Source organism: Triturus cristatus, chromosome 9 (genome assembly GCF_964204655.1).
Source record: "Triturus cristatus chromosome 9, aTriCri1.1, whole genome shotgun sequence".
In the NCBI taxonomy this organism is placed as follows: domain Eukaryota; kingdom Metazoa; phylum Chordata; class Amphibia; order Caudata; family Salamandridae; genus Triturus; species Triturus cristatus.
In genome coordinates, this window is record NC_140592.1 from 893,428,376 (window position 1) to 893,452,319 (window position 23,944).

Here is a 23,944-nt window from a genome sequence, read left to right on the forward strand (position 1 = left end):
ATTGGGGGAAGTCAAGCAGAACGTCTTTGCAAGCTTCTAAGGGCAGAATCAAATAAAGATTAAGGGCCTGATTACCACTTTGGCAGTTTTACCGCTGTACAGCTGTGGCGGTTGTCCCTTGAAGAGCACCGCGGAAGAGGTCTCCCACCCTCTGTATCACAATGTGACCACTGGCCCAGCGGCAGTCTTTCTGTTGATGCTGGTGTGTATATTTTGACTACACAAGTGTTGAATGTACACACAAGTATGACACGTGAAAAAAGACCTACTACACATTGCTGGAGTGTGGACCATATGTCTCAAGTCTAGCCATGGGTAAATAGTACAAAACTGACTTATCTGGATTTCGAGGCCAACACAGTCATTTTCTTCAGGGTCAAGATGCTGCTGTGAACGGGGGGTCCGGGAGGAAGGGGTCCATGTGGGAAATGGTCTTCCCACCATGGTCGGCTCGACGGAAAGTGAACTCGTAATTACGATGGCGGTAAAACTTCAATTTACTGCTCTATGGAAGCTGCTTTTCCCCGACCGTCGTCCAGGTGGTCTGTGAATGGCTGATGGTGTTGGCAGTGCTCCCACTGTCTTTCGTACACCAAACCGACAACATCATACGGCAGGCAGATCGCCTAATTGGTGGCGGTGAATTGGACACCCACTCGACGGCGGAGGTGGGACTGCGAGAATCATAATCAGGCCGATAGTCAGGTAAGTGAGAATGGATTTGATCAGGAGTCTAACTCTGTGAGCAGGAGCAGAGAAGTCTCTTCTAAGAGTCTCTTCTAAGAGAGTGGTAAGGGCCACCTGAATCTAATTAGCTCAGCAATGCACAATTAAACCACACAATTCTTGGGGTGGGGAGGCCAATCAGGAGTGAACGTCATCCCAACCATCACAATAGAAGATTTCTGCTAAGTGGCTTTCAAGAGATGTCTCATAGCAGGATGATACATTGTGTTCAGCTTGTCCCAGGCACAACTATTCACTTTCATGGAACATACACAGATAAGCAACTCTCACAGAAACCAAAACATTTGCAACAATCTACCCAGTGTGAGCTACTGCAGCTTGGTGAGCACAGCCACTAAAAGTACACCTTTATGTTAGCATGCATCATTTAAAGTGAGGCCTAAGCTACATATGACTAACGTAATGTGAAAATCACACTTTATCTATACGTATATATGAAGTGCAGATTAGTGTACGTTATGCAAAGCATAACATAGTGACAGAGCATCACCATCCCTACAGAGAAGGTACGTTCCACACAGAACAGTGCATTCAGTTATTTCCCATATTACTTCAGTCAATGAACTATCAGTGCTCAAGTGCACAAAACAATGTTAAGAAACACGTAGATGTGGCTTTATTACAAGAAACCCATCTAGATGCACTAGAATCTGATAAAATCAGAGATTGGGTGGAGAAGGTCATACACAGCAGTAGTATACAGATACTGGTCCTATCATTAAATGTGGAGTTGCAATCCTTATTCGCAAGTCACTCCCAGTCACGGTCTCCAAGACATGGTCAGATCCTGTGGGACGTTATGAGTTTACTAAACTAGGTATTGGAGATACTTACATTTGTATGGGATCAGTTTACGCTCCGACAGGGACCAACAAATCATTCTTCCTCCAGTTGAATCATCTATTAACAGAGATACATGCTTCACAGTACCTGATTGGAGGGGAGTGGAGTCTTGCGCGAGAACCAATTCCAGACAAAACAGGTCCATTAGACAAAGGAAATGCGGCAGATAGAGCTCTATTAGATTATATAATATCGGATAACGGATTAGTTGATCATTGGCGTCTTAAGTCATCCAACAGACAAGGAATACACATTCTTTTCTCCCACCCATGGCACGTTCTCTCGCTTGGATTACTTTCTGACGTCACAAAAAGTGGTTCAATTGATCACGGAGTCTCACATCTTGGAAGCAGATTTGTCTGATCACTCCCCTTTCCTCTTATATCTAGATCTAGAACCCTCTAGGCCAGGCTAAATCTCAATTACAATCCCACCTCCAAGACTATCTTTCCATTAATCAGGGCTCTGTAACTTCCAACAGGACTATTTGGGTTGCAGCTAAAGCCACTATTAGGGGTCAGTTAATGTGTGATGCAGCACTCGTTAATAAGCAGAATGCTGTGCGACAAACAGAGCTAGAATGCGACATTCAATCTTATTCTCGCCTGTACACATTAACACCAACCTTACAGAATCGTACATCGCTAAATCAAGCACGTATGGCCTTAAACAGCCTTTTTACTTCTAACGCCAAATATGCTGTGCAGAGAATGAAGGGGCAATATTACAAACAGGGGGAAAAGGCAGGGAGATTGTTAGCCGCACAATTGCGTCAAAGGGAGGCAGCAATGGCTATTCCGGCTATTCAATCTGCACATGGTGACATACTCATGAGACCTCAAGGGATTGTCAATGAATTCACCTCTTTCTACCAATCCCTTTATACCTCAGGCAATCAAATAGATTTGGCTAATATGTCTACTTTTCCTACAAAGGTGGATCTACCCTGTCTTTCTGATGATGGTAGAGCCCTCCTTGAGGGTAAAATTACCAAAGATGAGATTTCCAGAGCCATTGCTGCCCTACCTTACCACAAAGCTCCTGGGGAAGATAGATTCCCCGCTGAATTCTATCCATGGCAGGACACAATGTCATTGATACATTACATGCTTAATTTCAGGAAGTGGATAATGAATCTTCAGTGGGGCCTCTCTCTAATGAAGCAGTTATCGCTGTGCTACAAAAACCCGGTAAAGATCCCTTGCTATGCAGTAGTTCTCATCCCATCTCGTTATTAAATTGTGATATTAAAATATTGGCCAGCATCCTAGCGTCCCGCCTCCGTAAAGTTTTACCTTCCCTAATACACCACACTCAAGTAGGATTTGTCCCAGGGCGCTCCTCTCGGAATCATCTCCGTACGTTAGCCCATACACTGTGGTCCGCTAAACACCTTCCAGATGATGCATTAGCCCTTTCACTTGACGAAGAAAAAGCGTTTGATCGCATTGAGTGGGAATATCTTTTTACAGTTATGCAGCGATTTGGGTTAGGTGATCAATTTATAACCAAAGAACGCTTATAATATGACAATCCTTCTGCTCAAGTGAATTGCGGTGGTTTTTTATCTGATACATTTCTGATTCAGAGAGGAACACGCCAAGGTTGCCCTCTATCCCTCCTTCTTTTCCTCTTAGCAATGGAGCCATTAGCTGCTACTATTCGCCAAACTGATGAAATCACAGGTGTTCCCTTCCCAATTGGACACTCTAAAATGTACTTATATGCAGATTATATCCTACTTACTCTTACAAACCTCCCTAGATCTCTTCAGTCCCTTCTCCAAATCATTAATGACTTCTCTTCCTTCTCAGGTTATAAAATTAACTGGGACAAAAGTGAGGTACTACACATTTCTGATGGAACTACGAAAGCAGCTACCTACTGTATTCCTTTTCATTGGCAATCTTCACGCCTTAAGCATCTAGGAGTTCTAGTCAATAAGGGTTTGGAAGACATAGTTATGGACAATTTAACTCCTCTAATCTCTCAAATGCAGTGTGATTTTGACAAATGGAAGGCTTTGGGGCTCTCTCTTTGGGGCAGAGTCCAAGCTATTAAAATGGTCACTCTTCCGCCTTTCATCTATATGTTGGGCATGCTTCCCCTCCAGATCCCTTTATCTACGTTTCGATCAATAGACTCCAAGATTAAGACCTTTATATGGGGTTCAGCTAGGCCTCGCCTTGCAGTGACAAAATTGAAAGCTCATCAATTATATGGAGAAATGGGCCTCCCATCCATTGATCATTATACCCTCGCATTGCACATCTCTCAACTTTCCTATTTATTGCCAGGAATCAAAGATACTCCACAATAAGTACATATTGAGCGCTGCCTTTTATTCATAGTTTCAGGTCTTTCTCTCCTGTATGGTAGCGGCACTAGTCGTTCTGACCCCAAAAACCCGATTTTATCAGCTATGCATGAATCCTGGCAAAGGGGGCATCGTTTACTAGATTCAAACCCACGTATTCACAACAAGGCACCCTTGTGGAATAATCCAGGTATACATATTAATGGTCATACTTTATCTTGGCGTTTGTGGCAAGCAGCAGGCATTCTCTCCCCAGATCAACTTCTTCATAATGGAGACTTCAAGTCATTCTCACAATTAAGGGAGGAATGTAATCTTCCTATACAACATTCTTTTAAATACCTTCAACTCCAACAATGTTTGAAGAAACATTTGGGATCACCCCCTTGGTCGATCCAAATCTCACCAATATTATCCTATTTAAATAAATGGGGGAAACATAAAGGAGTAACTTCTGTTCTTTATAACCTTTACACTTCACCTCTTTTCACAACCCCTCTCTCATAACCTTCAACTTAAATGGCAATCCCGTTTATCAAACACTTATACAGCTACTGAATGGGAACAGATATTGGAGGGTCTACATAAAGGAGTCCGTGAAGCAAGGCTTACATTTTGTCTGTTTAAAATACTCCATGACTGGCCTTGGTCACCGGTCAAATTGGATAAAGCTGGCTTTCTTCTGCACGCTGCTTGTTGGAGATGTTCCAATTCTGGCTGTGACACAACTCACATTATTTGTGAATGCCCAAGTATACAACCTTTTTGGAACTATGTTGGCAAAACCTTACATTCCATAATGCATTTGCATCTACCACTTAGACCTGCCAGCATTCTTTTACATGATTTACGTCCAAAGCTCTCTAAACCACAACACCCTCTCTTCCACATTGCATTGGCTACAGCTAAAATATGTATTTTACATCATTGGAAGTCATCATCTCCACCCTCACAGGAAGAATGTTTAGTGACTATGATACACTCAGATTCACATGAACAAATGATCTACAACCTTCAGGATCAAACTGACACATTTCTCCAGACCTGGTCACCTTTCCTAAAAGCAAAAACTGACGATACTACTAACTATTCTGTTCCTCTCACTACACCCAATCAAGGAGACTAACTCATTGCTCTACATCTTTGTTTATTAAGGGGTCCATTAGGATGGAGGGCGGATGTCCTCCGCCGGGCGGGCGGTAGCAACTGCCGGAACGGCGGCGGACCTCCGCCCGCCATCGAAGCCCTGAACACCGCCGGTCCGATTAACATCGCGGTGGTGACCGCAGCGGTGGGATTTCCCGCCTGCCACTTTTCCGGCGGTTGCAGTCCGCCCGCTTGCCTGGCGTGCGGAGCTGGACCGCTACAATTGTGCCGTATCAGGGCCAAGCACTGCTGGCATGATTATGATGCCGGCGGTAGCCAGCTTTCCGCGGCGGTGGAACTGCCATGGAAAGGCAAGTGGAGAATGTCTACGGGGGTCCATTGCTGACCCCCAATGTGTTTGGGGGGGTGTGGGTGCACTGGGGGGGTACCCATGGTACCCCCCTACATGTCCCTGTACCAGGTGGCAGGCACTGTGCAGTGCCTGCAACACAATGCAGGGACATGCAGGACATGCAAGTTTGGACATCGCGGCTGTAGTGCTGGCAGCACCGCTCGCCACAATGTTAACCACTGCTATCCGACCGCCGCGGTCGGATTTCCACTGCGGAGCATAATAATTGGACCAGCGGTTTTCCCATGGTCCTGGCGGGTGGTGTTTTCCCGCTTCCATGGCGGTCGGGGTGCTTTTCCGCCCGCCATCCTAATGGACCTCTTAGTCTTTCCTATTATTATCTGCTTTATCTCTTTTACTTTTCTCATATTCCTTTCTCATTACTTTTCCTCCCCTCCTGTTTTCTCCCAACCTTTCCATACTCTGGATCCAACCCTCCACATTATTCTTCATATTTATTTTCTTCTCCTTTTCTCTTCCTTACATTATTCCACTATTTTCTCCCAAAACTATTTTGTCTTAAACTTTTGCGAGGTGAGTATTTTTCTATGATAACACATTTCTCTATCATTATTATGATGATCTAATGTATAGTCATTGTCTCAAATATCTTTGATTTATTTATATTTAATCAATTCATAATAAATGCTTTATCAATTTCTTATTTATGTAATTTGCATATTTATTAATTATTACCTTTCTTACATTCCCCTCCCCTTTCTGCTCTTTCTTTCTTCTTTGCTTTTCACTATTTATCTATTTATTTACTTAATTATTTAATTGCAATATGTCTATTTATATATTCCATATTCATACGTTTTTATCTATCAACAAATGTCATGTATCCATTATTACCTTTTATCCTTATAGAATTTCTTATGTATTTCTTAACAAGTTATTACTACCACCTTATTTATGTTCTCTTCATGTATTTTATTGTAAAATTCAATAAAAAATTTCAACGCAAAAAAAACTGATCATAGTGCCATGGTGTTTAGTTCACCGAGCCATTATGAAAAACATTCCATTAAGGTGCCGATTCCGATCCTGGAAAAACCGGGTACGAACCGTCGGTCGGAGGGTTTTCTCCGTCCGACTCGTACCCGGTAAAAAAACATTACAAACATGGAAGTACGATTCGCACGGAAACACCATTTCCGTACGAATCGTAAAAAACACCGACCGACGAAAATATACATACAAATGTGATCCGGGAAAGCGCCGACATGACGTCGGGACGCAGTCAGGCTCCGTTTCACGAACAAGGAAGTACGAATCGAACCGACACCAGTCCGGACGGCAATATTTTTACGGCACCCAAAAAGTGCCGGAAAAGCGAAGTACGGCACGATGCGAGCGGAATTGGGGGCCCGGTACGCGCCGAACCCCCCCCAGACCCCGCGGATGTACGTGCCGTACCCCCACCCGTGTATGTACACCCGTGTATGTATGAGTCGAACCCCCACCTGTGTATGTACGAGTCGAACCCCCACCCGTGTATGTACACCCGTGTATGTACGAGTCGAACCCCCACCTGTGTATGTACACCCGTGTATGTACGGTGCGTACCCCCAGCACTACGTGCTGGGGGTACGCACCCTACATACACAGGTGTACATACACGGGTGGGGGTTCGACTCGTACATACACGGGTGGGGGTACGGCACGTACATCCGTGGGGTCTGGGGGGGGGTTCAGCGCGTATGCGGGCACATGTCTCCATGGTTGCTATTGCAGTTCGGTCCGTACGGTGTATTTTCCATACGGTTGTAAAATTGGAAGGACGGGACGGATCGTACTTGCGCGGTCGGACTTCATTTTTCCGATTCGTAGGGTAAATTGTCCGAGGATGTGTCGGACACATTTTCCGACCCGAGGACGTGTGGGGATATTTTCCCAATGCGATTCGTATGGACTTTTTCCTATACGAATCGTACTTGGCAGTTTGTACGCTACTTGTACGATTCGTACGGGGAAATTTTTTCCAGGATCCGAATCGGCATCTAACTCTGTTGTTTATACAATTGAAGGCAACGCTTAAGAACTTCTGGGTGACAACAGGCACCTGTATGCAGTAGAGTTGTGCACGGTAGGACAAAATATAACAATAACAGTGGAAACATTTGCCCCTAGCAGAGTCAAGCCCTGGGTGTAGCTGGGAGGTGTAGCATGGCGTAGGACTAAGGCATTATTCCAAGGTGCTGTATAAAAGTCTTGATGAAGATGTACTAGGGGCTGCAGCTCTATATTCAAAACAAAAGACATTCCAATGAACATAATATGGCACATGAGGTTTAGGCAGGATGAATTAATGTCTGTATTGTATTGTATGAAGATTTGTATAGCGCACAGTTGCAAATTGCGACTCAACGGGTATCCAGGCGCTCTGACCGGATGGTTAAATTATTGCTGATACGGCAGATGAAAACATCAAACTACTGGAAAGAGCCAGGTCTTGAGGTTCCTTCTAAATTCCATTAATGGCTGCGTCTGCCTAAGTTCCTATGGAAGCGCGTTCCAGCTTTGGGCCCCAACTACACTAAAGGCCCTCCCTCCCAGCCTTGCCCGTTTGAACCTAGGCTGTGCCAGCAGGTTGGCCGTGGATGACCGCAACTGCCTTACGGGGGAATACCTTGAGAATCTTTCCTGAAGTGGGACCGGCCCTGTTCCGTGGAGTGCCTTATGGACCAGACATAAGGACTTAAAGAGGACCCTCTCTTTGACTGGCAGCCAGTGCAACTCCCTGAGTGCCTGAGTAGAAGATGAATCAAGCTTGCGACCGAGTGCCAGCTTGGCGGCGGCTGACTGGACTCTCTGTAGCCCCTGCAAGATGTATTGGGGGGCTCCGAGATACAGTGAGTTGCAGTAATCCAGCCTGCTGAGAATGGTGCTTCTGACGACTGAGTTGCGAGATTCGGCAGGCAGCAGCGAAAGGATACGGCGTAGGAGTCGCAGTAAGCCGAAGCAGGCACTCGTGGTTACAGATATTTTATCGGCTATAGGTAGAAGTGGTTTATACCAGGTGGAGTTGTGTGTCCTTGTAGTTTACACAGTAGGTCAGCCGACAGACCTTCGTAGTCACGTATGGGGCCCTGGGGACAGCAGGGTATTCCTTCTTCTGAGTCTTCACAGGTCCAGGGGTGTTCTGATCTCAGGTTCTGAGGATGCCACTTTTATGCCCAGTTCTAGCTTGCAGGTGGGGGTAGAGTACCATAACTGGTAATACTGGTACTAGTCAGTTTCTCCCTCTCAAATAGGTTCAAGACTGTCTGGCTAAACAAAATCAGGGATAGGCCTGGTGTCAGGTTCTTCTTTGTAGGCCAGGGCAGGCTTCTTTGAAGTGTAACCAGGGAAGAGCTTCAGCCATCCTGTCAGGCAAATCCTCACTCCCCCAACCCAGGCTCTTTGTCCACTCCCTGGGAAGAATACAAATCACACCACAAGAGAGACATTTACAGTTAAGTGACCCTGGACACTGGCAAAAAGGTGGCATTTTCAAAATAGTAATTTAAAATGTGACCATTAGGCTGGATTTAAACATTTTCATCCAACGAATCCTTGAATGGTCTTTCAATCTGACGTTATTCATTAGAAGGAGTTATATTGTAAAACAATGCTTTTCTTTGGAGACCCAACCTTGCTGAAGTAAAAAATGGCTTTTGGAGGATTTTTTCTCTGCCAGGAAATGTAAATCTTATGCCCGGTTTGATTATCATCCACCCTGCCCAATAGATTTTTGAAGCATATTTTAGGGGTGAGAGACATCTGCATGCTTTAGCTAGGGACTGTGCTGGAGTCTTAGGAGTTACTTAGTCTTGCAGCTTACATGCTTCCTGGTACTCTGCTTTTTGGCACCAGGCAGGGAAGACAGCTGCCTCATCAGTCTCTTGGGGATGGGAAGGGAAAGCAAGTGTGGCTAGTATCTCAGGGGACTGGGGCACTCCTCAAAGCACCAAACAGCATATGCCCAGGGTCCCCACGACTGGGTGAATGACTGTTGGTTGTCCCCACCTCTAATTTGGACAATTTGTAAATAACATAGGTTCGACCCCATGGTCCAGCAGGGGTCCAAAATCACAAAAACTTCCCTGAGTGCTCACTGTGGACTTGTTAGTGTCTGGGGATACCCATGACTCCAGGTAACCTATAATAATCTTGCTACACGTGCCATTCTGACAAAAGGACCGGTCTTAGACCCTGTTGGGATGATATTTATTTGGTTTGCTGATGACAGCTTCCAGCTAGGAGGAGTATGTTTCAAAGTATTTCTGACCCTCAAGTACTAGGTTTGAGGATTTCCTATTGCTTTCCACTGCCTCTGGCATGGCTAGTATCTTCTCCTTAACAGAAGATTGGCCACAGTGGCAGAACCAATTTTTATGATCACAGGACACGGTAAGGGTATAACTGTTAAGCATGGATTGAGCTGATTACAATGACCCATGGCCAGCCTCTGCTCCTCAGCAACTGTCTGCTTCCAGCTCCTTAGAATCCACAGACCGGATTCCAGTAGTGGAATCATCCTGGTCCCTAGAAACGGCATCTTGTTGCCAGGAACATTACTTCATAGAACATAACACCTATCTTTATGTCGACAGCTGGTGGTCTTCAAACCTGGGGTCTTCCTGGTGGCTGCCAGATGCAACACCCTTCACAACAGACAAATTAACTCTCCTCAGCCTTCCATGCCTTGTGAAGCTTACTGGGTATCTTTGTTGCCAGCAAGAATCTAAAACGCCTGCTCCAAGAGACCTGCAACAGGACTAGCCCACAGGGGCCAAGGTACCCCCTTCTTCTTGTTCCCTAGCAACTCCACCTTCAACTGGGCCTGAAATCAGTCAGTGAGCTGTTTCAACTAGCACTGCAGGGAGTCCAAAGGCTCAGAGAACAAGCCTGATGTCTCCACGCTCCTGAGGTGGGTCCTTCCTACAATACTGAAGAATCATTCTAAGGTTTATGAGACCATGCAGGGATTTAAAAAGGTAGGTGAAGTTTACTGTGATTAGTGAGGCATTCAACCAACCCAGGGGCTGATTCACAAAGGTAACTTACACTTTTGAGTAATGTACACTTTTGAGTTAGTTTACTACTTTTTTGGCTATTCACAAAGTAAGTGTAAAGTTACTGAAAAACATAAATTACAGGCCTCAACTCCATGAAAAAGAGGAGTCAGCTTTACAATTGTAAGGTAATGCCTCCAAAATAGTAGTTAGTCCAGACTCACACATGGCCTACCACAGGCACTGCAACATCGTCTGATTGAAAATAATGGATTTAGGGGCTTTAACTGGCAAAAATGTTAAATTAATTAAAATGATTGTCAATAGTTACAAATATAAATACTGCAATATAATTGTGAAATATTTAGAATAATACATATTGATTATTTAAAAAATATTTTAAGAATATTTTTTTATGTCAAAATGAATGTAAATATTTCAAAATATAAGCTAATTACTTATAGTTCGTTATGTACATCACTCAATTTCAGTTGAAATGAGTCACAGGTTGCGACTCTTATGCAATTAATATTATTAGGCAGCTCATTCTGTGACCCTCTCTGATCGCTTTTGTTGCATACTGGTATAGCAATATATAGCCAGTTTAGAAAATATATCACTGGTTGCAAAATCTCAGTTCACAACTTATTTTTGCATTTTGAGACCATTGGAATAGTGCATCTGGCTAAACCAGGGTTCTCCAAAGTTGGTCCTGGAGGGCCGGATCCATGCCAGAATTTTAGCATATCCCCATTTAGATAAATGTAATTTTCCTAAACATCTGGCATGGATCCAGCCCTCCAGGATCAACTTTGGAGAACCCTGGCACTAAACACTCACAGCATGATTATCAAAGTCACTTGACTGTGTAATGTCACCATGCACATGCAAAGTGATTTGTGTTTAAGTACAAATACTCCTTTAAAATATGACTAAATCAGCTATCTAGGGTAGGGACTGGTCACTCTAGTACACAGATTTATTGATAAATATATTATATTAAAATGTTCGTGGATATTTGTTAAAATGTCCATGACCCACTTCCATCCTGGATATGGCTAGAGGTTTAATCCTGTCAAGGCCCGGAGTAAATTCTTGTTCATGGGAGGTATAGGCAGAAACCATCACATGTGAGTGCGTAGGGAAGTGGTTTCCAGTGAGGAAAACTCATTTCCCTGTAGAAAAGAAAAAGTAATCAAATGCAATTGCACTGATATAAATCCATTGTTGTATGCTCAGCTGTACACTATGTACAGTTAAATGTGCAGAGAAGGCTTTGTATGAATGAAAAGTGGAATTTATAACGTTTTTCAGGGAGAACCCTACATTCATGCATTAGTGTAAACCTATGACTACATATGATATTGCATGAGTGCACACTCATCTATATTATTGGCAAAACATTAATATGAAATCGGAAATGGCTTTAAACACATACAAACATTTTTTACTTTACACCAGTATGTTGATTTTTTTTCTGTGAGTGGGTGTTACTGAGGCAGGCTGTGGGTGAATCAAGATGCGAACGCCTGCAAAAATCAATAAACCCCTCCAGAATTGCAGTTTTATAGGTATTCATAAAGCTTTTAGGGACGCTCTCCCCCCCACCCCAACCCCCGAAAGTTGATGAAGATGTAATCCTGAGAAGTGCAGAGGTAAACCCATTTTCGGGGACGGAAAATGGGGAAACATGCAGAAAAAGTTTCATCATGGAAGAATGAAAATAGAAAGCAAGTTTGGAGGTGCAAATACAAGCCTTACATTTGCCATTCAGAAATGTTCAAATATTACATTGCACAATCTGTTTATAGGATACATACAAATGCAGCTGGGATGTTGTGACTTTTGCAATTTGCCTAGAAGTCTCTTACAATTCTTTGCACAGATCAAGAAAGTGGGAAATTTGCTAGAAACATAGACATATTCATATAGGATCGTATTTGCTCCCTTTCTTTGTGAATGGGGCTGGCATTGAGTTAGTGGGAAGCAAGGGCAAACGCCCAAATATATGCATCTTTATACGGCAAGGTATTTATTTCCTAGAAGGGTAAGCAAAGCCTATTAAGTTAGTCATTTTGTTCTGGGCTTTTTGTAAATTACATCTGCAAGTCATAAGTCATACCTACTATCATATGAATACAGAATCATACCTAATTGTCCTCCCATTCCATATTCAGCATGCAATATATCCACTTCACTTTGATTTTGGTTAAAGGCAATGCCCAATTCTTTTTAACGCTCTTAGCCAGATGTTTTGTGAGATGAAAAGTTTGAGCAGCCCCCAGTGTCAAAAGGACAAAAGTGCAGTCCTACAGTATTCGGACCAAAGCAGGAACGGCAAATAACTCAGCCAGGCTGTAACCATTTAAGTTGTGTTTGGTGAATACTTAAGAGTAAATCCAACCTTAAAACAGCATCATGAGAATGTACAAAGCACATGGTAACATTAGTGCCCACAGGAAGGATTAATAAAAAGTGAATCGTTTGAAACATACATGTTCGTTGAATACCAGAAGCCCAGCACAGAGTAGCAGAAAAGAAAGGTTTCCAGCTTTTCCCACTTTGAATCGAAGACCTCAGCAGACCAATGTTCGCAATTTTATTAAAAAAAATAAACATGTTGCAAGTGCAGCAAAGTCTTTATTTAACATTTATGATTTTTTGTTTTAATGTCCATTGAAAGCATCTTCTAGTATACTGCAATTGTTTCCTTCCAGGTGGAAAAAACGTTGTTGTGCAGAGCAATGCAAAGGGGATATCACCCATAGTGCGTTTGCTTCCTTTAAATAATATTGCACATACATCGATTTTAACTGTGAACCTACTGACAACATTTCACCATCACCTACCTAATCTTCGTCTTACGTAGCTGGAGGCACAAGGATGGTAGCGAGAAGTCATGACATGATATCTTGCCTGATTCACAGAACACTTATTAGGAATGTGGGCACATTATTTCCTCTTGAAATCCCTCATTATATGTGGCTTGGGAAAAGGTAAAATATGCATAAAACAAAAACCTTTCATAAAAGTCGGTGAGAACTAAGGATATTGAGATGCAATAATACATAGGACTCAGGGCATGCATACAGGAGATTCAGAAACAGTATATAAAAAAATATCATGCTACTAATTAAAGAAGTTTACATTACCCATTCACAAACGTGAGAAATATATATGTAAAGTCTAAAACTATTCCTCACTTATTAATTTAGAGACACACAAAAGATCAACTAACGATTATGAGGACACCAAATGGAAACAAAGGAAAAACTTATCAGTACATTTCTGTAAAGTCTTTGAACATGGCACTGCATTTATCCAACTCTTAAACAGCTCGGAGATTTTTCCAAAACTGATCTAGAATCAATATCTTTACCTAGAGGATTTTGAAACACTCATTATTCATCTGTGGCCCATGCAGGTAAGAGCTGTGGGCCTGGTGGGGGTGGGTGTGTGATTTCGACAGATGATGACGAGGGAAAATTATTTATTTATTTAATTTTCCCTTATGGTCATCTGTCGAATCCCCCCAACCCGGCCTCCCCGCTCTTACCTGCACAGGCCGCAGCTGTCATTATTTTCATCTTAGGGCCTGCATGCGAGTAAACTGGATTTAGATGCGTGGATACAGTGCAGCCGAAAATGCTTCTGGACTGCATTTTTGCCTCAAAATCCTGTGATTACAAGTTAATCATAAGGTAAAGGGAAATAATCACACAGATCCATTTATTTTCAAATTCCACATGCTATTCCATGTGTTATGTTATTAAAGCTTGTAGAGCGCACGATTACCCTAAGGTGTCCTGGCGCTAATCACTGAGTACCTGCAATGCAGAGATCTAAAACTGGGAGAAGAGCCATGTCTTAAGGTGTTTCCTAAAAGAAGTGAGATCAGAGGCATTTCTCAGGGTGAGCGGCAATTCATTCCAGGCATTAGAAGCACAGTAGACAAAGCTACCTCCCCAGTTCATTTTCTTGAAGGAGGGAGTTTTCATTTGCTTAGAGCCTGTGGACCTTAGATTTCTATTGGGAATATACCATGAGAACTTAGTTTTGAGAAACTCAGGGCCCATTCCATTCGCAGCCTTGTAAACAATACATAGTGCCTTGAAGCAGGATCTCAGCTGGAATGGAAGCCAGTGCAACTTTTTAAGTTCTTTCTTGACTGAAATGAATCTAGGTGTCCCTGTCAGCAGTCTGGCTGCTGCGTTCTGGGCCACCTGCAGCCTATTCAGAATTTCAGATGTTGTTTTTGAACATTAAGAAAAAGACTGTTACAGTAGTCAAGACGCGACATTATAAGTGCCGTCACTACCGTCCTCAGACTCCCTTCCGATAGATAGAACCTGATTTTCCTAATTATTCTGAGCACCATGAAGCATGCGGAGGTTACCATGCTAACATGGTCACCCATGGTAAGTTTATTATCTACCACTATACATAGGTTCTTGGCTTTCCTGGCTGGTGTGAGACAGAGACCTAGATTATCAGGCCACCATTCAGGTGTCCACATCCGAGGATTATTGCCAAATCTCAGGACCTCAGTTTTATCTGAGTTGAGTTTTAAACAATTGGCACACATCCACATTGATATGGATCCCATACAGTCATGGAAACGTGCACCTACTTCTTTCTCTGTTCCCTCCATCACGACAGCACAATTTGTGTGTCGTCGGCGTAGGAGGTGAGCTGGAACCCATAGGATCTAATAATGCCTGCCAGGGGTGCCACATAGTTGTTAAAAAGCGTGGGGCTAAGAGCTGAGCCCTGGGGTACCCCACATGGCAACGAGAAAGGTTCGGACACATTACCATAAAGATCCACTGTTTGTGATCTGTCTGTCAAAAATTATTTCAGCAGTTGCCAGGCCAAACCACTTATCTCTATTTCAGACAGACGGTTCAAAAGTACCTCATGGTGTACCGTGTCGAAGGCCGCGGATAAGTCTAGAAGGATCAGCATTGCATTCCCTCCCTTATCCACGGCCTCTCTGATTTCCTCAGTTGATTTTAATAGCGCCAACTCAGTGCTATGAAGGGCTCTAAACCCATATTGAGAAGTATCTAAGGAGTTGTTACGATGGAGGAAGTCACTGAGTTGAATATTCATTGCTTTTTGCCAGCACTCTGGCTGGCAGAGGAAGTCTAGAAATAGGTCGATAATTATTTGGATCACCAGGATCCAAAGACTGCTTTTCTAGTAGAGGGAGAACCGTCGCTTTTTTCCAAAATTTTGGAAAAATACCAGATAGAAAGATATCATTAAGCAGAGGAGTGAGTGCCGTACATATAGTATCAGCAATCTGTTTAATGATCCAGACTGGACAGGGATCACTTGGTGCTCCAGATTTGATGCCATTCAGCAATTTCAAAGTATCACATTTCGTCAAAGGAATGAAATAGTCCAAGGTCTTGTCTGAAGGACGGGGACTTTCCAATTTATTTAAATTCGCATCTATTTGATTTTTTTTTATCAATCCGGACAGCGATAGAAATATCGTCTCTACTTTAGACTTTAAAAATTCAGCAACCTTATTGCAAAAATCAGTAGCAGCATGATTTTTGGGCATATTCGGGCTGGATAGTTTAATAACCGTTTTAAAAAGTTCATTGGAATTGGACTGAGCCTTGGTTATTTGTAACGAGAAATATTATTTTTTGGCTGCCATAAGAAATTGTTTATAATTAGAAATGGCAATTTTAAATTCCTTTTTATCGGATTCTGCATAGTATTTTCGCCATTTTCTTTCAGCGTATTTACAAATCACTTTCTTGGCCTTAAGCTCTTCAGAATACCAAGGTGCGGTGGGGGAAGTTCGTTTAGGAGTCCATTTTTTAAGCGGCACTAGCTGTTCGCAGCATTAGCAAGCCATCCATTGTAGAGAGTCGTTGGTTCTTCAATGTGCCGTGGGGGCGTTTTTTTAGATTTTATAAGTAAAGATTCCAGATTTTTGACGTCTAGTTTACCCCAGGCTCTAAATGTAACTTCCTTAGTCTGTTTGAAGCTTGGGATATGGGCGAGAGAGCTATTTAATTCAAAATTGATCACGAAGTGATCTGACCACGTGATTGGCAAAATTGAAATATTGACAAGATCACTATTATTAGAATATGTGACCTTTCACGTGTGTAGGAGGGGTTACCAGTTGTTCCAGACCTCCTATGGCCATAATTTGCTCTAATCTGGAAGTATTAGAATCACTGAGTTTTTCCAGATGGAAGTTTAAAATCTCCGAGCATTGTGAAGGACTGTTGACAAAGCCCTTCTTCTAGCAACAGACTCAGTGAGTCTAAAAAACCACTTTTCGAACCAGGTGGGCGGTAAAGTAAAATACCTTTAAAAGGTTTGTGTAATACTGAGTATATATTAAAAGTGAGCGCTTCACATGTCTGGTTAGAGATGGGCGCAAATTTGGGGGTAAGTGACTCATGGTAAATCACCGCAAGCCCCCCCCCCCTTTTTTCTGTGTTCGGTCGAGAGTGTAGCAGTGAAAGCCAGAGGGTATGGCCTTGACTAAATCTGGGCCAGAGGAGCCATCTAACCATGTCTCTGTAATGAAGGCTAGTTTAACATTATTTTCTTCCAATAGAAGAGCACATTCCATCGAGTGTTTCACTAAGGATTTGGCATTAAACAACATACATTTCAACGGGGCTCCCTTACTGCAGCCTGTTTTATTGTCCACTGTAGTTCTCCGACCATCAATTGGAAGGTGTAATAATACCGGAAGAGATAGCTGACAACTTGTACACAACGAACCCCTTCTGCTCTCAATAAATGTATCCGGAGACACTCTGGGGCATTGTGAAGACTTATTTGCCTGATTAATCAAATGTAGCTCCCTACTGGTATAATGTAATCTATTAGTAATAAAATGATCAGGGGGACAGGCCCTGCGCCTGGCCTGAGCACGGATGGGCGCAGACGGGCTTGTGGATTAATGCTCTCATTTACCACTTGCTCTGAGCAGTGCCAGAGTGGGCAAGGCAGGATATGTGAGTGCAGGACGAAGCGTAACATACCCCCATGTGCTGTAGGAGGGGGGTTGGCTGGAGTTGGGTGTGACTTCAGCCGAATCATCATAACAATTTTATAACACACATTTATGACTGGTAAAATCACAAACAGTGGTCCCACACACAGGAAATCTGCATGCAGGAGCACCATACCATTTGCCGACAGATGTAGGAAAATCTCATTTAGGTATGCCACTCTCCTTGACTTGTATTCGGGCTCTTAGATGTTACACGACACTCCATTGCATTATGTTATTGTGAGAAATGAGTTCTCCTCCATTTAATTTCCCTGGATTTTTCACTTTTTAAACTACCTGGTTTATGGACTTCTGCCATGAGTCAGTGTCTCTACCCGAGTCTCACTCACTGTAAGGTCTGCTACAGTGGATTGGGAGTGCAACCGCCAGTTTCTGCCTTTTGAGGTAAGGTTAGTTGTTGCGCAACTATGGTAAGAGGCTCTGGGCTGATTGCATGCAAACGTGCACACATGCTCTTGTACATGTGCACAGGCTGAACATGTAAGACTACCGTCTAGCGTAGCTCGGTATCTACGCGCAAGGAGCCTGCAACAAAAGGGACCCATCAGAGAATTGTGGTGATGTGGACAGGCAATTAGGAGCGGCCGCTGAGTGTGAGCCCGGGGTGTCCACGGAAGCTGCCCAACTAGGTTGGGTGCAGCTTGGGGCTCACCAGTGTGCCCTGCTCACTTGCCCACTTGCCCCCCCACAATCCCTCAGTGCCAGCCTCAGGGGGAAGGCATCAACAGTGGGCAACAGAGGGCGATAGGCATTGGGAGCTTAGGTTGGGCTGCACAGGGGAGGCGAGCCACCCACCCCAATCACTCCAACCTCTACAACCATACCCCCAGCTACACCCAAACCCCCCTGCATCTCTATGGCCTCTCCTCCCTTTCTACCACTGTCATTGCCAATTGAACACCATCACCTTCCTCTGTTCCATCTTGCTCCCACTCTGCCTTAGCTGTAACCCTAGCATACTGATTAGGACACTTGAGACAGTTGGGATACCAGGGACAGCAGGCTAAAGCACTGAGGGCAGACTAAGGCTGGTCAGAAGAAGCCAGAACAAGCAGTAGGTGGAACCAAACCATTCCCCCAGCCTGCCCCAGAGTGCCCCTGCATGTCTTCCTACAGCAATGCCGGTCGCCTAAGTCCACCAGAGGAACAAGGGAAGAAGGGAATTCAGCGCAGGGGGATAATGAGATAAGGCAGGGTGAGAGGGGGTCCCCTGCTCAAGACAAAAAACAAGAAATGCAAAAGAAGATACCTGTTGCCGCAGGGCAGTATGGCTGAACCCCACCGTAAAAAGAGACCGGGCACAGAGCCTGCCGATTCTACATCAGGAAAGGGCATTGCCATGGGGATCAGCAACATGAGGTGAAAGCCTTGCAGAGCTGTCCCACATTGTTACAGCCCAAGATCTACACCAAATTCTTGATTTTGAAAAATGCGGGGAACGCTCTTTTTCCAAGCACAATCTCAGCTCAGGGCCTATTTACACCGTTTGAGCCATTCAACCCGCTAGACAACGGAAGCGGCAGGAACGGTCTGGCCCTCGGGTTAAGCGCAATATTCGGACCAGAAATCCAACTCGCACCTAAGGATGACCTACCGATTGTAGCAGCTTCAAGACTAGGCTCACAAAACCAAGTCACACCTTTGCTACAGGACCTTCAGTGGCCTGCTAAGATGACTATGGTATAAGTAGTAGCAGAAGTAACAGCAACCAGAGAACAGGGACCAAAAGCGGAGAGGATTGGGAGAGGAGAGATGACGGGAGAGGGGTCCCGCAACAAAAAGATCCGAAGCATTTGTATCACATTTAAGGATCTTTCAATAATAGAGCTAGGCAGTCCAAGGACGCTAAAACAGCCCTGGTCTTCCACCAACGGAGCAAAGCCTACCCTGATTTTGACACCAAAAGAATCTAACGCTGAACTTCACATATCATTAACACCAACATCTACCAGACTAGAACCAGAATTAAAACTAGAATCAGGGCAGGATACCGGAGACTCTGAACAGCACTCTCATCTCAATGCAAAGGAATGGGAGGAACTGCTGACAGCTTACATACAAGAGCCATCAGCAGAATTTAAGATCAGCTCCCAAAATTCCAATGCTAAGAGAGCATCCGGAGGCAAGAGGGAACCAGGGGATAGAGGATCCTGAATTAGTGACGGAGCTGTGAAGTCCAATAAAGTAATAGCAAAAATTGTACTCTGGAAGTGCGTGGGCAAGTCTACACAAAACAGTGCAACTCCTGCTGGAGGCCCTCCAGTACCAATCTGAGAAAATGGACACTCAGTTAACTTTACTTAACACCTTGACAGTTTTTGTAGCAGTGATTGATGGGAAACTAGAAGCTCTAAACACCTTCCTCCAGAGCACATGGAGCAACATTCAAGACAGGAAATCAAGCTGTGGATGCGGCCCAATAGTCGATAAACTAACCTCCCATCCCTTAATGTTGAGCAACCTGTGTGTGCAAATTAAAAATGCAGCCTGGAGCCCCAGAAATTCCCATTCAAAGGAGCATTCTCCCATAGAGGAACAAACAGCCTGAGAACATACTGCGCAGAGAGTTCAATCCAAAAGTCTCTCCCTCTCAATACAGCAATAAGATGCGAAGTCAAAAGTGACGGACGAAGTACTGCAACGGCACTGGAACAGGCAAATGAGCCCAATCGGAGGACCAGAACAGATTTAGACACCCAAATAACAAAATTAAATGACAACTCAAATGCAAAGCAAAGACACGCCCAAAGGAGAAAGGGCCGGAACCAAAAGTGGATCTCTAACCAGGAAGACGTTTCCTGCCTATTCAGGTTGACACCGCCTAAGATGTCAGGACCAACAAATCAACAACTCATAGCGACAGCGGAGACACAGAACAAGTACCTAATGTCATCAAAAAAGGGGACATCCCCAAAACCCAACGAACAATCTATCGCCCCAAGGCCACCACGGCATCCATCGCAGGCTGGAGATGAAGATAAACATTCATTCAACAATTTCAGGAAGGAAACACCTCAGTGTGCCTGCCACACAGTGCAGGGATGAACAGGGGGGCACCATAGAGCTTGAGGCTGGGCATGATGTTGCAGCTCACAAGCCTCCTCGGCTGGTGCTAATGTGCGTGACGGCACCTCAGAGCCCATCCATGTTTCGTGGGCTTTAAGGGGCGCACACTCTTCCGTCAAAGGCCCCCTGCTCACCACAGTTCAACACTGAAGAAGGCACATCCTACGAGAAGTGAAGTGTACTGTGTGCCAACCGAACTGACTGTCCAGCCTAGAAGCAGAGCTCTGCTCTGGTGGGGGGATGAGTGCAGGTGGGCAGGACGTTATGTGACCTCACAGCAGTGAGTGTAACTCGAAGGAAGAAGAGAGCTGACACACAAGCCACATTGGCCATAGAATGAGCTTTGAAACAACCCCCCTACACACACCAAGCAGATGCAGTCCGTTACGCAGAGGTTGCAGAGTTTCTGCCAAACTCCGTGTTCTGAGCGAAACACGGAGTGAGCAAATCTCCACAACCTCCGCTGGTGAAGTGGAGTTCACCGCCCACCTTTAATTACAGGCCTGTCTTCGACTGGCTTACGGGCTCCTATAGCCCGTCGGAAGCCAGACGGAATGACTGGCTGGTTTCAATTCCGACCGCCTAGATTGTAATTAGGTGGTGGGAATTGAAATTGACGATCTCTGTCGGAAAGCCTCCAACCTCAGTTTGGAGGCTTTCTAAACGAGATCATAATAGGCCCCTAAGAGCGAAATCTGAACCAACTGGCAGCTTTGTCATAGTTAGGCCTAGAGACTCAGTTGATGGGCCAAGTTAATTACTCTGCTAGACAGTTTGAGAATCAAAGGCAACCCATCCAACAGGGCCATTCGTTAGTAATTAGACCTGCTGAGAGGAGAGGGTGAGGTTTCAATCTGCATTCACTAAATACTTTTCACTCTGCACCTGGCCCACAGAAACAAAGTAGAGTAGCAATACCTTTGGAGCAAGTCACAGGAAACCCTATCCTTTGAAATTTTGGAGTAAATGGACCAAACATCTATGGCAGGTAGAGCCAGAGCTTAGGCTCTCAGAGAAGGTATTTCAAGAGAGCATTTGACTGTGCCGTGAGGGAAATTTCCAAAATGCTGTGCAGGAGGCTTGAGGCACAGGTGGAGTGATAATGTGTCCCCTAGTACTGCTCGAAGTTGCCTATCTTACGAAACTTCCCACCTTCCACTTAAAACCCTGCACAAGGGTCAGCAATGCCGGAAATATGCCCAGTGAAGACAGAAGACCACCTGACCCTTACTATAAAGATACATTCAAGGGCTTCTGACTTCAGTTTGCATCCAGACAGGAAAGAGGTCATGTGCAAGGAGGAAGATCAGAAGAAACAGCAAGCTCCAACAGAAATTTAAATATTTATAGGCTTGGAGGCCTAAGGAAACCTGTTCTAGTGGCTAGAGTTAGACACCAGGAGAAAAATTGAATCAGAACTATCCAAATTGGCATAATAGGAGCTGTGAAAGCAAAGAAAGTCTCAGGTTTCCAGAGGAACCAGGCAGAATAGGATGACATTAATTTTTTCAGTGCTTTTTATCAGATGTTACCACAGGCCTCCAACTCCCCAAGGACCAAATTATAATAAATGGCCTAGGGGCACACGTGCATAATCCCACAGAGTGGTTACTGATGCTCATAGAGAACCCCAGCTCCCTGGGAGCTGACACTGATGAAACAGAACAACCAAGATGAACCCTGCTGCTCTCTGCTGATGAGAAGGCCTTGGGGATGACCAAATCCCAGGAGCATTTCTGGGTGCCATCTCCAACTCCTCTTGTCTGGGTTGAGGTGGAGGCAACCAGCATTGCAAGCTCCAATTTGCGATAACTGCGATGGGGAGATGAAAGACAGAGTTCCTCGAGCCTGTTGATCAAGAAACATGGGCAGGAGATAGAGGAGGCCAGTTCCACATCAGCACATAACAGCTGGGTCAGTGGCCAGAGCCAGCAGGAGAGCACAGGATTATGGTTCCTGCAAGGCCCAGAGCTCAGCACATGGCAGGTGCACCATTGGAGGAACAGGGGCACCCAGTCTTGAAATAGGAGTGTCCCAATGTTGCATCAAAATAAAAAGTATTTTGCTGGGCTGTAGCACGATAAATGTAAATGAAAGACTAATGAAGACAATTTATTGAAATTAAAATGCTTTATTGACAATGTCAAAGATAATGTGAAAAATTAATATATGCCTTAATGTGTGTCATGGTACGATCATACTATCCTTATTGATATTAATGCTGTTGCGTTAGATTATTATGGCATATTCATGCTTTCATTGATACAGTGACAGCCTTACAAAGCCAGTTGTCCTGCCTTTTAATAACTTCACCCCATGACATTATGCCTAGCATATGTGAGTGGCTATGTGGTTACAGGTTTCAGAGGACACTAGGGGTGTAAACTATTAGAAAGGTGCACTATAGGTTTTTTCACCTACCATCATATATATATTTGTAAATTAATGCTTGTTTTTGAGTAGTGTGTGTGTAATAAAATAATCTTTTTCTAAGTAAAAGCACTGACTGGACAATCACTTAATGGGTGTTGTTTTTCTCATGCTTGCAGACTGGGGTACTAGCCCACAGCACCTCCCCTGAGTAGGCCTTGAACTGGTCTGCCTCTCTAAACTGAGAGAGTGAAGTGCTACAACAGAGGAATTTGATCCCAGTAGACAGAAGGTTGCAGACTTAACAGTTATGAAGGACCCACATCATACCTAATTAATATTTTTGCAGTTTTTTTCCAGTAGTCATCAACAAGTGGACTCATGTTTTTAAGAGAGATGACAAAGGCAACTGACATTACCTCGGTGAGTACTATTAATGTTATTTCCTATTGAAGCTGAGAGCAAATATATTTCGAGGCTTATTGACAGGATGTTCTAAGCTTTGACTGTTAGTATTTGGCTGAGTGAGGCCCAGTTAGTGCCTTTTAAAGACTACATTGATCTAATCGCATGGCTCTTGTGGGTTGACACAGTTTGAATTTAATTTCGAGAAATAGTACTTCTTTGGCGTTTTTGTCAAGACAGGCTACCAAAGGAGATATCAAACTACCATTCAGATGTTGCCTCGATGTTTGAGCGGCATCAACAATCTAGCAGAGACTTTCTTCTGCAGCCACGGTTTTTGTATGCATAGATGTGTGGTGTGGTCAGTAAGCACTTTAAAAACTGTCCACTATAGATGAAATGCGGATTCAGATGGCCTGTACTTTTTACTGGAAACAAAAGAGAGGAACAATTTTTCGTTATGTCTTTATATGCCAGAATATGTTTTTACCACATTAGGGGCCATATGTAGGTAAATTACATTTACCGATTCTTAAATACCGAATTTTACCGATTCGGTATTTAGGAATCGGTAAATGTAATGTAGGTAAATAATTACCGATTCGGTATATGTCGGTATTTTAGAATCGGTATTTACCGAT